General features: G+C 40.1%; 1 protein-coding gene and 1 pseudogene across 1 annotated transcript in view; one reads left to right on the forward strand and one right to left on the reverse strand.

Moving 5' to 3' along the window:
- LOC114031243 overlaps positions 1–6161 on the reverse strand; it is a 68472-nt pseudogene extending 62311 nt beyond the window's left edge.
- Positions 1–15817, forward strand: part of PRLR (prolactin receptor) — a 207783-nt gene that overhangs the window by 49332 nt on the left and 142634 nt on the right. The window lies entirely within an intron of this gene.

Consider the following 15817-nt stretch of genomic DNA (forward strand, 5'->3'; position numbering starts at 1 on the left):
AAAACTCTTTTCACACAAATGAAGTCAGATCTAAACAATTGGAAAAATATTAATTGCTCATTGGTAAGCCAAGTCAATATAACAATTCTACCTAAATTAATCTATTTATTCAATGCCATACCAATCAAACTATCAAAAAATTATCTTATAGATCTAGAAAAAATAATAACAAAATTCATCTGAAAGAACAAAAGCTCAAGGATATCAGGGGAATCAATGAAAAAATGTGAAAGAAGATGGTCTAGCCATACCAATTCTCAAAATGTATTATAAAGCAGTAATTATCAAAACAATCTAGTACTGGCTAAGAAATAGAGTGATGGATCAGTAGAATAGATTAGGTACAAATTACATTATAGTGAAAGATCATAGTAATATAGTGTATGATAAATCCTAAGATACAAGCTTTTGGAACAAAAACTCACTATTTGATAAAAAAAAACTGCTTGGAAAACTATAAGACAAAATGACAGAAAGTAGGTAGAGACCAACATCTCACACTATATACCAAGATAAGGTTAAAATGGGTACATGATTTACACATGAAGGGTGATAACATAAACAAATTAAGAGAGCATTGAATAGTTTATCTATCAGATTTATGGACAAGAGAAGAATTTAGGATCAAAGAAGATATAGAGAGCATTATAAAATATTGATTCAATCATTTTGGTTATATAAAATTAAAAAGGTTTTGCACAAACATAATCAATGCAACCAAAATTATAAGGAAAGCAGAAAATTGGAGGAAAATTTTGCAACAAGTATCTCTGATAAAAGTGTCATTTCTCAAATACATAGAGAACTGAGTCAAATTTATAAAAACACAAGTCATTCCCCAACTGATGAATGGTCAAAGGATAAGAACAGTTTTCAGCAAAGAAATCAAAGCTATCTATAGTCATATAAAAAAAAATGCTCCAAATTACCATTGATCAGAGAAATGCAAATTAAAAAACTCTGAGGTACCACTTCACACCTATCAGAGTGGCTAATATGACACAAAAAGGAAAGTGTTAAATGTTGGATAGGATGTGGAAAAACTGGAACACTAATGCACTGTTGTTGGAATTGTGAACTGATCCAACTATTCTGGAGATCAAGTTGGAACTGTGCCCAAAGGGCTATAAAACCGTATACAGGTGCAACTGGGTGGTGCAGTGGATAAAGCACTGGCCCTGGATTCAGGAGGACTTGAGTTCAAATCCGACCTCACACACATAACACTTACTAGCTATGTGACCCTGAGCAAGTCACTTAACCCCATTGCCTAGCCAAAAAAAACAAAAAACAAAACAAAAACAAAAACAAAAACCATGCATACCCTTTGATCCAGCAATAGTGCTGCTAGGTCTGTATCCCAAAGATATCCAAAAGAAGAGGAAAGGACCTATTTGTACAAAAATATTTATAGCAGTTCTTTTTGTGGTGGCTAAAAATTGGATATCAAAGGGATGTCCATCAATTGGGAAATGGCTAACCAAGCTGCGGTATATAATTGTAATGGAATATTATTGTGCTATAAGAAATGACAAGCAGTATGATTTCAGAAAATCCTGGAAAGACTTACATGAACTGCTGCATTGTGAAGTGAACAGAACCAGGAGAACATTGTAAACAGTAACAGCAATATTGTTCAATGAAGAACTGTGAATAACTTAGCTATTCTCAGGAATACAATGATCCCAAGACAATCCCAAAGAATTAATGATGAAGCATACTATCTGTCTCCAGAGAAAGAACTGATACTGATTGAATACAGACTGAAGCATGCTATTTTTCACTTTCCTTCTTTCATTTTTTCTTTTATTTGAATCTTTTTGTACAAAATGACTAATAAGGAAATGTTTTACGTAATTGTATATGTCTAACATATATTGGATTGCTTACTGTCTTGGGTGGGAGGGGAGGGAAAGAAATGAAAGAGGGATAGAATTTGGAACTCAAAACTTTAAATAAAAATGTTAATTTTTTTAAAGATAGTAATTAAATCCATGGGAGTTGATGAGATCACCAAATGATGACCCTCTGCACAGTACCTGGTATATAGTAGGAACTTAATAAATGTTTACTGATTGATTGATTGACCTGCCATCTTGTTTTCTATCACGTAGGAAGCTCCATTTCCCAATTCTCTGCCTTTTCAATGGCTTTTCTCCCTACCTGGAAATTCTCTCTCCTTGTCTCCAGGCTCTCTTAACTTCCTTCAAGACTCAGCTCAAATTCAAATCCCACCTTCTACTGTATCCCTTTCCTGATAATCTTCCTCCCCACATAACCCACTTCTAGTGCTTTCCCTCTGAGATTGTCTTCCTTCTACTCTGTATATGTCTCATATGTACATAGTCACTTACATGTTGTCAAGGTGTTACATGTTATACCTTGTCAAGGACAATCCTGCTTTGGACACTTGTTATTTATGTGACCATAGATATGCCTCAGTTTCCTCATCTGTAAAATGAGGATAACAATAACAGCCCTTCAAAAATCTTCCTGGTATTTTTCCAGGAATAAGTGGCAAGGTAGCCAGCCTTTAGTTGGAAGAATCCACTTTATTTCCCCTCCTGAAAATTGAGTCTTTATAGCTATCATAAGTCTTTCATAGCACCTCACTGATTTTCCATAATAAGAAAATAAACTATAATCATGTTGTTGTTGTTCAATCATGTCTAACTCTTCGTGATCCCATTTGGGGTTTTCTTGGCAAAGAGACTAGAGTGTTTGGCCATTTCCTTCTCTAACTCATTTTCCAGATGAGGAAACTGAGGCAAACAGGTTAAGTGACTTGCCCAGGGTCACACTGCTAGTAGGTTTCTGAGGCTGGATTTGAACTGAGGTCCTCCTGATTCCAGTTCCAGTGCTCTGTCCACTGTACTACCTAGCTGCCCAAACTACAATCTTAGCTCTTCAAAATTGAAATGGACTGCCTCATTAGGTAACGAGTTCTTTGACAGTAAAGGCAGCAACAGAGTTTGGGGAGTCGATATAAGGATTCATGTTTTAGGTGGAGGTTATAGTAGATTAACCCTGAACTCCCTTTCAGCCCCAGAGTTCTCTGACCAAATAAATGAAATTAAGCTAAAGTGGTTTATAGATGCAGACAATATAAACATGCATATAAATGATATGGCTGTAGATAGACAGGGATTGAGATAGAGTTAAAGACTGAGAAGGGTTGCATATATTTCATGTAGAGTGCAACACTATAGCTCCTTCTATGACATCTTTTCTTTTGAAAGGCAGTCTTCCAGTTCCATATTCCACTCATAAGTTCAGTTCTATCCGGTCTTGGTGAAACCCATGAGGTTGTATTTACCCTTTTTTATTAGGATTTCCAAGTTCCCTTTATCATCCATACTCTGTACGTCAGATATTTCTCTTGAGCTTCAATTCTGCTTTTTCAACTACCTACAGGACACCTACACTCTTAATGCCCCACTGGTATCTTTAATGCAACATGCCTCTACCAGAATTCATCATCCTGCCCTGCATCATTATTTCTTTATTTCTGTTAAGGGTATCATCCTCCCAAACACCTAGTCTTTAAACTACAGAATTCTCTTTGATATATCCATCTCTCTTATCCTCCATATACACTTGGTCCCTAAGTCCTGTTGGCTTTGTAATATTTCTTAAATCTTTCCTCTCCACTGCCACTGCTATCATTCTAGTCCAGGTCCTCATTACCTCCTGCCTAAGAATTTTATAATAACCTCCATACCTATTCTCCCTGTTTTTGGGCTCTTCCCCTCTCCAATCTATTAAAATATTCATTATTATTATTAAAATATTAAAAACTAGAAATAAAAACTATTAAAATAATTTCACTGAAGCACAAATCTGATCACATGATTCCTGGCTCAAAAAACCTTCAGTGGATCCCCACTGTCAATGAGACAAGACACAGACTCTTAGACAGATACTCAAGATTGATCTTGTCCCCACCTACTTTTAAAAACCATGCTTCACTTACTCTATATTCCAGCCCAACTACCAGGTCCCAGTTCCTCCTGGACAATCTGCCACCATGCATGTACGAAGGCTTACCTCAAAACTTAGCCCAAATGCCACCTCCTCAATGAAGCCTTTGCCGAAGGAACCAACTAAGAATGATTTGGTATAGGAGAAAGAACACCATACCTGGAACTGGAGACCTGAATTCAGTTTCCAGTACTGCCAATGATTCACTGTGTGACCTTGGTCATATTACCATCGTGTTCTTGCAAGATTATGATTCTCTCTGCTTCCTTGTCACCTTTCTAAGCAGCCGGTAAACAACCTGAAGGCAGGGAATAGTTTTTGATTTGTCTGCTTACCTCAGAACACAGCACAGTATTTGCATATAATAGGTATGGGGAAATCCCTGCTGGATTAGACTAGATGACAGAAGCAGAAGAAGAAGAAGTGATGATGCTAAAATGAGAATATGCAAAGAAACATAAAAATGATCTGTGGTTTCATCACCATGAGGAACTCCAGTGTGGAAATTCCCTCTACCAATGAAGATCAGAATTCATATTTAGTGGCTGAGTGCTAGGGAGTTTTCTGAGGAACTGAGAGTTGAAATGATCTGTCAGAGTTAGACAGCTAAGTCTATCTGAACTCAGTTCTGCAATCTGAACCCAGGCTTTTCGGACCAGCATGCTATCTGCTAGACCATACAATTATATAACAAAGATAATATAACAACATCTTGGGCTTATCTTCTTTAACTCAGAGTTTTTAGTAGTAGAATTTCACTAACACTCTCAACATGTTTGTGGGGTCAAGAAGGAGGAGATATTATTGGGATCATTTTCTAGATGAGGAAATGGGGAAACATAGTGTTCCCATTATGTTTGATCATATACATGCTGATAATGGATCTTGGAAGCTGACTTCAAGTTTAAACAATCCTGTAACCCCAAGTAGACTGGAAGTCTGCCAAGGACAAGGACAGGGACTATGGCTCCTATTTCTTCTATTAATTCTGAGTCAGTATCTAATAATTAGACTTTAGTTCCTTGAGAGTGGGGACTGTTTCATTTTGGTTTTGCATCTCTAGGGCCTCAAATATAGAAGATGACTAATAAATACTTGTTGAATTTAATTGAATTATTAATTATTGACTTTAATCCTAACACTATACAATTGTCCCAACTTCTTAGGCAATTGAAGAAAGAAAGCATCGATACTTTCTGACAGCTCAGTTTAAAAAAACTCCAATCATCAGATTCATTAGAGTGTACTTTCACCAGTACCAACGTGATAGGAACAGGACCTATCCAAGTGACTAAAGGAAAGCCCTGATTTCAAGCGTACTGGCTGTGTGACATTAGGGACAAATCCCTTAACCTCTCAGTTTCCTAAGCAATGCTTTGAGATAATAAATGACAAATACGGCTTCAGATCTTCATTGATAAAAGGAGTTTCCTTTACTTAGAGTGACTACAGAATGAAAATCACAGGTCTTATTTTAAAAACAAAACAAAAAACAAAAGCTGTATAGCAAGCAGGGCTGCTGTAAGGAAAATGGTCATTAATTAGAGTGTGATAAATGTAAATTATCATTAGTTTTATTCTTCTGCATGGCCTGCTGACTGGCCATTGCCACCAGCTGCCTCACATTGCTCTCCATTCAATGATTATGACAGCTCAGCAGTACAGCTACCCTGACATTATATGGTGGAAATTTACCCAGGAACCACTTTATCCTGGAAGATCGCTTCAGCCCTAGAACTCATCAGTAACCTCTGCCCCATAGGGCTCCTCCCTTGGAGGGTGGAAGGGTCCTCCCAGAACCTAGAGGACACCAATGCCAGCCATATCTTCATTTCCCACCCAATTGCATTCCTTTCTATTCCCTATCAACTACCCACTAGCTGCTAGGTACCTTCCATTTTCCCTCTCCCCTTTTTCTCAGCTTCCTTTTGTATATTGTCTTTCCCCATTAGAGTACAAGCTCCTTGAGAGCAAGACTGTCCTTTGCCTTTCTTTGTATCCCCAGCACTCAACAGAGTACCCACAGGCTGAAATGAGGAAGACCTGAGTTCAAATCCAGTCTCAGAATTGGGCAAATCACTTAAGCTCTGTTTGCCTCAGTTCCTTCATCTGTAAAATGGAGATAATAGTAGCACCTACCTTTCAGAGTTGCCGTAAAGATCAAATGACATAGTAATGTAAAACACTCAGCACAGTGCCTGGCACATAATAAGCTCTATGTAAATGTTAGTTATCATCATCTTCATCATCATCATTAGTATATAAGATGTTTTGCAAACCTTAAGGGCCTGTATAAATGTTACCTCATCCCCATTTTAATAGGAGAGGTAGCTGAAGCTCATGGAGATCAACTGACTTCCCCCTAGTCCCACAGCTAATAGACAGCAGTGTTGAAACTTAAACTCAGGTTCTGGGTTCTTTATCTAACAACCCTCTTTATCCAATGCTGGCATTGACCCAGTGATTGTAAGATTAGAACTTCCCTCAGGCTGTCTACACCCAGGCTGACTTTGCTAAAATAATCTTTGGATCGGTTTATTGAGGTTTCAATGTCCTTCTCTGTGGTCTGGGAGCTCATTAAATGAAATTAAGTGTTCTCTTGCAAAGAATAAGGAACAGAGTGCACTTTTGGTAGGTATTGGGCAAGACAATATTTAGACGCCAAACCAAAAGCTGGTCCCTTATCCTTAGGATTTTTATATGCTCAGAATGACAATATTTTTCCTTCTAACACAACAAATGTGGCTGTCAGAGGAGAATGAATGTTCAGAGCAACCCATGACCAGTGTTGAATTGAGGCCTTTCTGTGGCCCAAGTATCACTTCTGCTACCATGGCCTGACCTCCATTTGTAGCTGACTACAGCAATGCACTTGGCTAAGATAACATTATCTCCAAGTCTTCTCCATCCACTATGGAGATTTAATCTACTTAGTCATATTAGAACTTTCTAGGGTCATACACAGACCTAACCTAGTTCTCTTCATCTGTCTTCAACCTCCTTAGGGAATTAACAGGCTTCCTTTCATCTTAGATCTCTTTCAATAATCTTCCTATATTCTTTTACTCAACAGAAACCCAAATCTATAGAGAGTTAGTTTGCTTGCTCAACCACCATGTTCAATACTCAGAATAACCTAGTCATTCACAGTTATTCTATGAACAATATTGCTGTTATTGTACATAATATTCTCTTGGTTCTGCTCATTTCACTCTTCATTATTTCATGCAGGTCTTTCCATGTTTTTTCTAAAATGAACTAGCTCATCATTTCTTTGTCTGTCTTTTAAACTGACTTCCTTCTTCTAGAAGAATCAAAGTCTCTGTCCCAAGCCCCTATCTACTCACAGAGCAGAAAATTCCCCTTTAATTCCAATTAGTTCATAATTGTCATCCTGAATGCCATTTTCCAAACAGCTGCAAAGAATTTCATGGGTCTGATGCCCAATGGTTGCCCTCAGCCCTCAACATCTTCTGGACCTGCTATGCAGATAAAAGTGTGCAGTAAGACAAGTAGTCAAACGACAAACATTTATTAAAGGCCAACTATGTTTCAGGAAGATAATATGCCTATATCTATGTACATGTAAGAGATATACAGAATAAAGGATAATGAAATCAGAGCAAAAGCACTATCAGCTAGAGGACAGAGAAAGGCATCCAATAAGGTGGGATTTGAGCTGACTCTTGAAACAAGCCAGGGAAATTAGAAGGCAGAAGTGAGGAGGGAGGATATTCCAGCCATGGGAGACAGCTACTAATTTCCCTCATGCCCCCAAGTTCTGGGAACTCTTTTCTCAATGGAGGAAAATTATAGAAGGCTGAAAAATAGGCCAGTCAAATACAAAACCTGATTGGCCTCTCATCACTGTCCCCAAAACTGGCATTACTGCATAGCAAGGGACTAGGGCCAAGAGTTTGCACACAGTCTTTCAGGGCCCAACATTCATGCTGGCTCTAATCTTCACATTTTCTGCCTTCCAGTCCATTATTGATTAACACACAAATCCCCAAGGTCCTGGATACACTGACTTAGTTTCTTCCATTCACAAGGTCACAATGGGGGGCCTCCAAGCTCCCAGACACCTTCATACTTACCACATTAACACACAGGGGTGCTCTGTTCTCCCACTCCCTCTCATTCACACTACTATGCCCCACATCTACCCCATCTCCTGCTGGAAAACAATTCTCCCTCTCCATACGTGGACTTCACATGCACAGGTACCAGCATTTGCCACCAAACCCACTCATTTACCAGCATGAAGAGAAATTTACTAAATGTTACTGCAGAATTGGAGACAGCTGTATTCTGGCACAAACTAGGGGGCACAGGTGGTTTGTCCTTCAGTCTGGGTGTCCCCAGGGTCTGACATCCGCAGCTCAGCAAGCACCCAATGAATACCCAACAATTGGCTCTTGAGAAGTTTTGTGTTGTCAGTGGGTGTATTGGAGGGGGAAGGAGGGAAAAGGGAAATTGTATTACATTTGAGATGTCCTAAGGGATCTCACAATTTAGAAAATCCCTGAGACAAATTTTTTCATAAAGGAAATAATTATCCTTTGAGGGAAAGGAATCATTCTATTTTTTGTATTTTAATTCACAGCTTTTAACACAGCCCAGAACACATAATGGGATTGACCCCTTACCATATAAGCTCTGTAAGTATGGGTTTTCTTTAAAGCAAGACCCTCTTATAATCTCAGAACATTCGCTCAGAGTTAGGGTCAACGCTTATTAGAAGACACCTGTAGATTGGAGAAAAGAAGTCTAGACCTTGTTTCAACTCTCACCTAAACTTGGATATCATTCAAAGCAAACTGACTTAGGTCTCCCTGTGAATTTAAACATAGGGCTGGTTTTTGTTGGCATAGAGAAAGGAAGGAAAGTGAGTTATTATGCTCTGCTAGAAACACAGTGTTTGGTTTTTGTTTTGTGGTGTGTGTGCACGTATATGCACGCATGTGTACGCATGTGTGTGCATGCACATGTGTGTGTGTGTGTGTGTGTGTGTGTGTGTGTGCCCAACAGACTAAGTTGGGTTATGATAAAGCCTGATCTGGGAAAAAAAATCACTGATTTTGGGGGGGGGAGGATTCTTCTAACAGCCTTTTCAAATAGGAGGACTCCTTTTTTAAATATAAAACCATTGACAGATCTTAGGTGATAGGAGTTGTAGTAGCAGTAACAGTAATAATAATAGCTAGAATTTATGTAGTGCTATAAGTTTTACAAAGCAGTTTACATATTATCTCATTTAATCCTGACAACAATGTCTAGAGGTAGATGCTATTATTATCCTCATTTTACAGATGAGGAAATGGAAGTTAAATGACATGACAAAAAAGCTCTGTTGACTTTAGCAATGCTTTGAAAAGAAATTGCCTTGCCATTAATCACAACAGCAGGTACACACATTTGGAAAAGAGCAGCACATACAGACATGTGAATTACCAGCACACTCCCTGTTGAGACTTTTATTCAACCTCTTGTAGGTTTGTTTGCATCTGTATCATAATCTGTATCCTTATCCATTCAAAAGGAAATATTTGAAGGGAACTGAGATACAGAGAAGCCACGAACACTGACAAGAGGATGAAATGAAAGAAGCTGCCAAATCAAAAGTAGGGCAGTGGGGCAGCAAGGTGACGCAGTGGATAGAGCACCAGCCCTGGAGTCAGGAGGACCTGAGTTCAAATCTGGCCTCAGACACATGATACTTACTAGCTGTGTGAACCTAGGCAAGTCACTTAACCCCGACTGCCACACCAAAAAAAAAAAAAAAAGTAGGGCAAAAATAGCTGCCAACAAATATGAATGGTGGAACTCTGTGGGATGTTGTGCCATGCCTACCTATCCTCTTCCCCCATCCCTCCCTCCGTCCCTTCTCTACCAGTCTCCTGGTGAGGGAAAATCCTACAAGTTAGTACCAAGTCAGTTAGCATCATATGCTCTTAAGCAGGTAAAACTGTGAAGCAAACAAGGTTATCCATGGGGTCCAGCCTCTCTCTTTCATGCCCTTCGGTCCTCTCTCCAGAAGTCCCCTCATCTACTAGTTTCCCAATACCTTCAAGCTCTCCTCCCTGTTCCCTTTCAAAACTAGCTTTTAGGAAAGCATCATAAGTTCATTCACACTGAAATGTTTATTATTCTTTTTTCTCCCGAAGCTATTTTCAACAGAACTTAAGGGGTACAGGGATGAGGCCCTAATGGGGCATTGCATTTGAAATTGCATTTCAGGCCATAGGAAGCTGAGGGGATAAAAAGGAGAAGGAAGTGATCCTTATAACTCTGAAACCACTTTACACCATTGACTGCCTGCCATTGTACTAGAAAGACTTCCAGGTGTCATGTAAGCCCAGCTTCTAGGCAGGGTTAAAATAAACTTCACAATCATTTGAGATTTCCTGGGCAAGTTTCTGTAACAGCCATATGTATGACCCAGCACTGGCCAGAACTGCTAGGATTTCCTCTCACTTTGTCCACACTTTGTCCAAGGTGATTTTGTACAAGAAGAAAGGCTGGGGGTATGGGCAAGAGAGGGTGGACAGGGGGGTGGGGAAAAGAGAGGGAAAAGAGCAAAAAAGATGAAGTAGGAGAACTTTGCAAATTCTAAGTGGAGCAGCAACCCTTACTAACAACTCTAAAACTGTTTCTTTAATTCAATTCCTTAGGAAATAGAAATGATGTAGACTAAGAATTCTGCCTGTGTGCCTTGCAGAGTGATGGGGTTGGAGTGCAGGGTGATGGGGGGAGGAAGGAGGAGTCAAGGACAAGAACTTTGTTGATGCAGAGTGGAGTGAGAGGGCTTTCTCTTGTTTTCACCTCTGCTATTAGCAGAGGAAAGAGTAGATGGGGTAACTAAGCAGCATTGATCCAATGCTCAGAAACAATATCTTCCTCAGAAATGACTGCTTCAAGGCTAGACAGACTGGCAGAGAGAAACACCTTGACAGACAGCTGACATATGTTTGTCCCACTTAAGCACATGTGATTTTTTTTTGCCCCCACTGTTGCTTTGAAAAGGGACAAGATGGTTTCAGTGCCTGCTGAGCTGCAAAGATGGCAAAAAGCTTCCCTTAGAGGGGGCTAGCTGATCAGTTTTTCCTTCTCTAAGTAGGTCACCAGGCTGTCAAATGGGTGCAAAAGTTTTGAGAATTCAGTAAGGCTACGTGTCTGATTCTGGACCAGAGCTGTCCTGAGAACCTGCTCCAAGCCATCCAATTTATAAACTAAATCAAGCATAGTTATGCTTTTTTTTTTTCCTAGTGGCTGAGGGGGAGGTGATGTGAAGAGCACAAAGAGGAGGTGGAATTGACTAATGAAAACAAAACAGGAAATGAAAGCAAGGGTTCTTTTAGCAGTCAAAATACTTTCCAGTTTAGAAAATGGGTTTCTCCAACTTAACCACAACTAACAAGTAGAGTTTAAAAAAACTAATTAAAGAGCAGGCTCCCAAGCAAAGATTGTAGGGAAACAGGGGACAAGGATCAAAACTGGCTTAATTAAGAGAAGGAAAGGAGGGACAGAAGATGCAACAGAATACGACATTGATATTCAGGGCAGTTGGATGAAGAGACGTCTGTAAGTGCCACACAGGAGCAGAGCTTGATTCTAATGTCCAGGAAAAACACTAAGTTATCAGCTTAATTAAGTGGGGAAAAGGTCCCGTTCAGTCAAGGACCCTAGATGGTAAAGGGTTCTGGGCATTTGTGTTGGCATGTCAAGTGGATCTGAACAGCTGATAATAGTTTACCTTAGACAAGCCAATGCCAGCACTGTGTGGGAAGAGGAGTAGAGTCATAGGGGGCAAAGTCCCCACAACCGCTCCTCTAACTAATCCATGCTGAGAAACAAGATTGCCTACAAGGAGTGGAATTATATTAAATTTAATTCGACAAACATTTATTATGCACCAACTATGTATCAGGCACTGTGGTAGGCACTGGGTATATAAAAAACAAAATGAGACTGTCTATGCTTCTATGAATTAGGTTCTAGTGTCAATAAGGGCTTTAGAACAGAGATTGGAGCCATGACCTCAACTCCTTAGAGTATGCTTTAATCAGCAGCACAAACTAGTCATAGATATATCAGTATTTTTTCAGGAAGTAAAACAAGTTGCTTTTAAAAAAGATTATCCTTACTCTCATTTGAAACATTGACCTTTTACCCTTCACACCTTTACCTTCAAACAACAGAGACAGTGTGGAAAGTGGTGGACTACAGGCTGAATTAGACTGATCAGATCATAGGAATTAACAGTTAAGGGAGAATCTTGACAGTTAAACAAAGTCCAACCTCATTTTACAAATGGAATCCATATGATATCTGCATGCAAAGACCTATTGGAGGTGAGGGAGCAGAGGGGAGTTCTAACGGAAAATGGAATGAACTATCAGCTAGAAGAGTTATTCTGAGAGGATGGGAAATTCGAGAAATCTCATAAGGTTTTACAATTTAGGGGCAAAGTTAGGATTCAAGCAGCTAGATAGTGATTCAGGGAGGCAGCTTTAGGGATGTGTGGGAGGTGCCAAAGAAGGTGGCTTGGTCAGCTGAACCTCAAAAAATGGTCAAGTCTCATGTGCATATAATTAACCCACAGTTTTCCTACCTTTCTGGCTAAGGCTAAGTGGCTGGGACAGATCCTTCTGGCTTCCATAGAATGTAAATTCTTTGAGGTCAGGGACTATTTCATTTTGGTTTTTTTTATATCAGTCCTTAGGGAGCCTAACTCTTTGTGACCCCATTTGAGGTTTTCTTGGCAGAGATACTGGAGTGGTTTGCCGTTTCCTTCTCCAGCTCATTTTACAGATGAGGAAACTGAGGAAAACAGGGTGAAGTTATTTGCCTGGGGTCACACATCTAGTAAGTGTCTGAGGCCAGATTTAAACTCAAGAAGATGAATGTTCCTGATTCTGTCTGCTGTGCCACCTAGCTGCCCCTGGCAGTTAATAGGTACTTAATAAATGCTTATAGATTAATTGATTAAATCCATTCACACCCCTTTAAGCCTGCAACTGCCCTTTGAAGACACCTTTTTCCTTATACAGAATCACAGATTCAGAACTGGAAGGAGCCTTAAAAGTCATCTCGTCTCTAACAGTGTCATTCATCTCAAAGATGAGGATGTTGAATCTAGAATTGTTTGAATGACTTTCTCAGTCACCTAGGTTTCTAGTGACCAAGCCAGGATTTGAGCCCAGGCCCTTTGAGTAGAGATCTAGAGCTCTTGGGTCACATCTGATGTTCATTGTAGCCTGACCACCAATATTTAAAACATTAATGTGGGAAAGTATTCCAGAGCCCACATGCTGCTAAAGGATATTCCCGGGGCACTCTGTACCACTCCCCTCTGTCTCCTAGGGATGGTTATGTGGAGCAATGAACAAGGAGCATTAATGAGAAAGAGATTTGTAAACAAGCTGGAGCGATTGCCTCAGTGGCTTCTGGCCGCTGGCCAGCTGCCTGTGGAAGTTCCTGGCCTATCCTCTGTGTATCAACATTGGCATTCCGATCTGAGAGACCCAGAGTTGCTGTAGAGGGCCAGAGAACAGTAATCCAGAGGAAGTGGAAACTTATTAAATAAGTTGCCGGTTCTGCTTTTTTCTTACAGTAGCCCCCGTCTTCCTCTTGAACTGTGTTCCCTTTCTTATTCAACCCCAAACTCCTGGTCAGTTAACAAAAGAACGATGTTGGTCTCCTCCTGGGCAAAGAGTGCTTTACTTCTAGGGTATCAGATGAATCAATGTCAAGTCCAGTTCATGTTTCAAAATATGAGTTAGCGAGGGCCCCAAATTATGTCTGTCTCAGATAACCTTCCATAAGAGGGAATGGGGTCCTTCATGTACAAATTGCATTGTACTACTTTGTCATTCTACAAGACCTGAGGGCAGCCAAAATCATCCATTCACTGCCATTTTGACCAGCAAAACAAAACAAAACAAAAACCTGAGTTTTGCTTTCTGGTTATTTCCACAAGAACACAGAGTAGGGTAGAATGTGCCATTAGAACCTGCACAGCACCCTTCAGGAATCTATGAGCCAGGCTATGCCTTAAGCATATAGGCAGGTTGTATTTGAGGAAAGTACGGAGCGAGGGGGAGCAAAGGAGACAGAGGTGGGTGGGTAGGTAGAAGAGAGAAAGACTGCCTACTATTCTCAATCAACCAACAAATGATTACTACATCCTCACCTGCCGGTCTTGGAGTCAGAAAGACTTGGGATCATATGGTTGTGTTAAAAAGGCAAATTACCTGTTATTTCTCAGTTTCCTCTGATGAAATTAAGTCAACAAGCATTTATTAAGTACTTAGTATGTGTCAGGCACTGAGCTAAGGGCTGGGGATACAAATACTAGCAGAAAGATAGTCTCAAAGAGGTTACATTTTAATAGAACAGATCAATACATAAAAGGAAAGTGAAAGGTCTGTGAGGAGTTGAGGGGGAGAAGAGAAGGAAACTTTGAGAGAATGTCATTTCCTCTCCTACATGGTAGAAAAAGTCCAGAGAGTCAGGACTGGAACTCAAAGAGGAAGGAAGATGTGGCTGGTCTGGGCACCATCCTTAAAATTCAGGTTCTGGGAAAAAACAGCCAATTAGAGGAAGGGGATTTGTAGAATAGGGATTTATAGTATTAAATTGTATTTGTTTGTTCTAGACATAACTCTGCAAGGTTTTAAACTATTTATCATGTGCTCTGAGAACAGCAATCCATCCTTTCCCCCTTTTTGACCAAGATGTACTCATCTTTCCATAGCTGCCTTGTAGTGATGGCCCTGTGTTTCATTAATGTCATAGAGGGTTTGGGCTTAAATGCTTTTTGCATCCATTGTCATCCATTTTACTGTTCCAGGAGCATACACTGGCTGGTATTGCATAGGTGTTAATCTCTCTAAGCAAGTTCTTCCCATTGAAAATTAATTTCAGAATGCTAGTCTCCTGACATGTACAGCTATAGCTTTCTCGACCACTTTGTGCCTCTTGCATCTTATCTGGAGATAGGATAATGATGGTGATGATGGTGGATGATTAGGAGATGCAACATAACAGCTTAGTGGATAGATGCCTCAGAGTTGAGGACCTGAATTCAGATCCTGCCACTTCTAACACATACTGCCTGGTCCTGTCTTTTAACTCCTCTCAGTACCCTGGGCTATTCTCTAAGACTGTAAGTTACAGATCAGTTGCTAATTTGCACTAGTAGATAGAGTTTCCTCACCCAGGAATTCTCTCCATCTCTGAAAATATAGGTCTAGATACAAAAGAAAAATGTTATTTTTCTTAATATTGCTGGGAAGAGGGCAGGCTTTTGCCAGGAGGAGCTGACTGTCTTTGAGAGCCAGAGAAGCTGGTACCCAAGGCTGCAGGGATGGTCTCCTACAGGTGAATGTTTCCCAGCCTCTGCCATCTTCTGTGCCACCACAAATCCTTCCAGCAGCACCTGCCAGCTAGACTTGGGGGAGGTTTCTGAAATTGTGCCAAGCAGTCCAGGGGTGCTGTATCTGTTACCAGAGACTCAGGAGGGAGAGACAGGTAAAGTACAAATACCTGCTGTTCTTTGATAGCTATGGAGATCAGTTTCAAATGTTTCCAGTTTGCTTCTATATGTATTCTGATAGGTCCTGGGGGGACAGGGCTGTCTGCCATGTAATTTCCACTATAAATGCCCTTTCTATCTCATAGGCTGGTGGGTATCCCTATGCTGAGAGCCCATAGAATATAGAATGCTTTTGTCATGCATTAAAAAACATGTTCTCAGATCAAATGACATAATGTATAATGTGCTTTGCAAATCTTAAAGCACTATACAAATGCTAGCTATCATTCCTTTTTT

This window comes from Vombatus ursinus, unplaced genomic scaffold (assembly GCF_900497805.2).
Source record: "Vombatus ursinus unplaced genomic scaffold, bare-nosed wombat genome assembly UNPS02015106.1, whole genome shotgun sequence".
In the NCBI taxonomy this organism is placed as follows: domain Eukaryota; kingdom Metazoa; phylum Chordata; class Mammalia; order Diprotodontia; family Vombatidae; genus Vombatus; species Vombatus ursinus.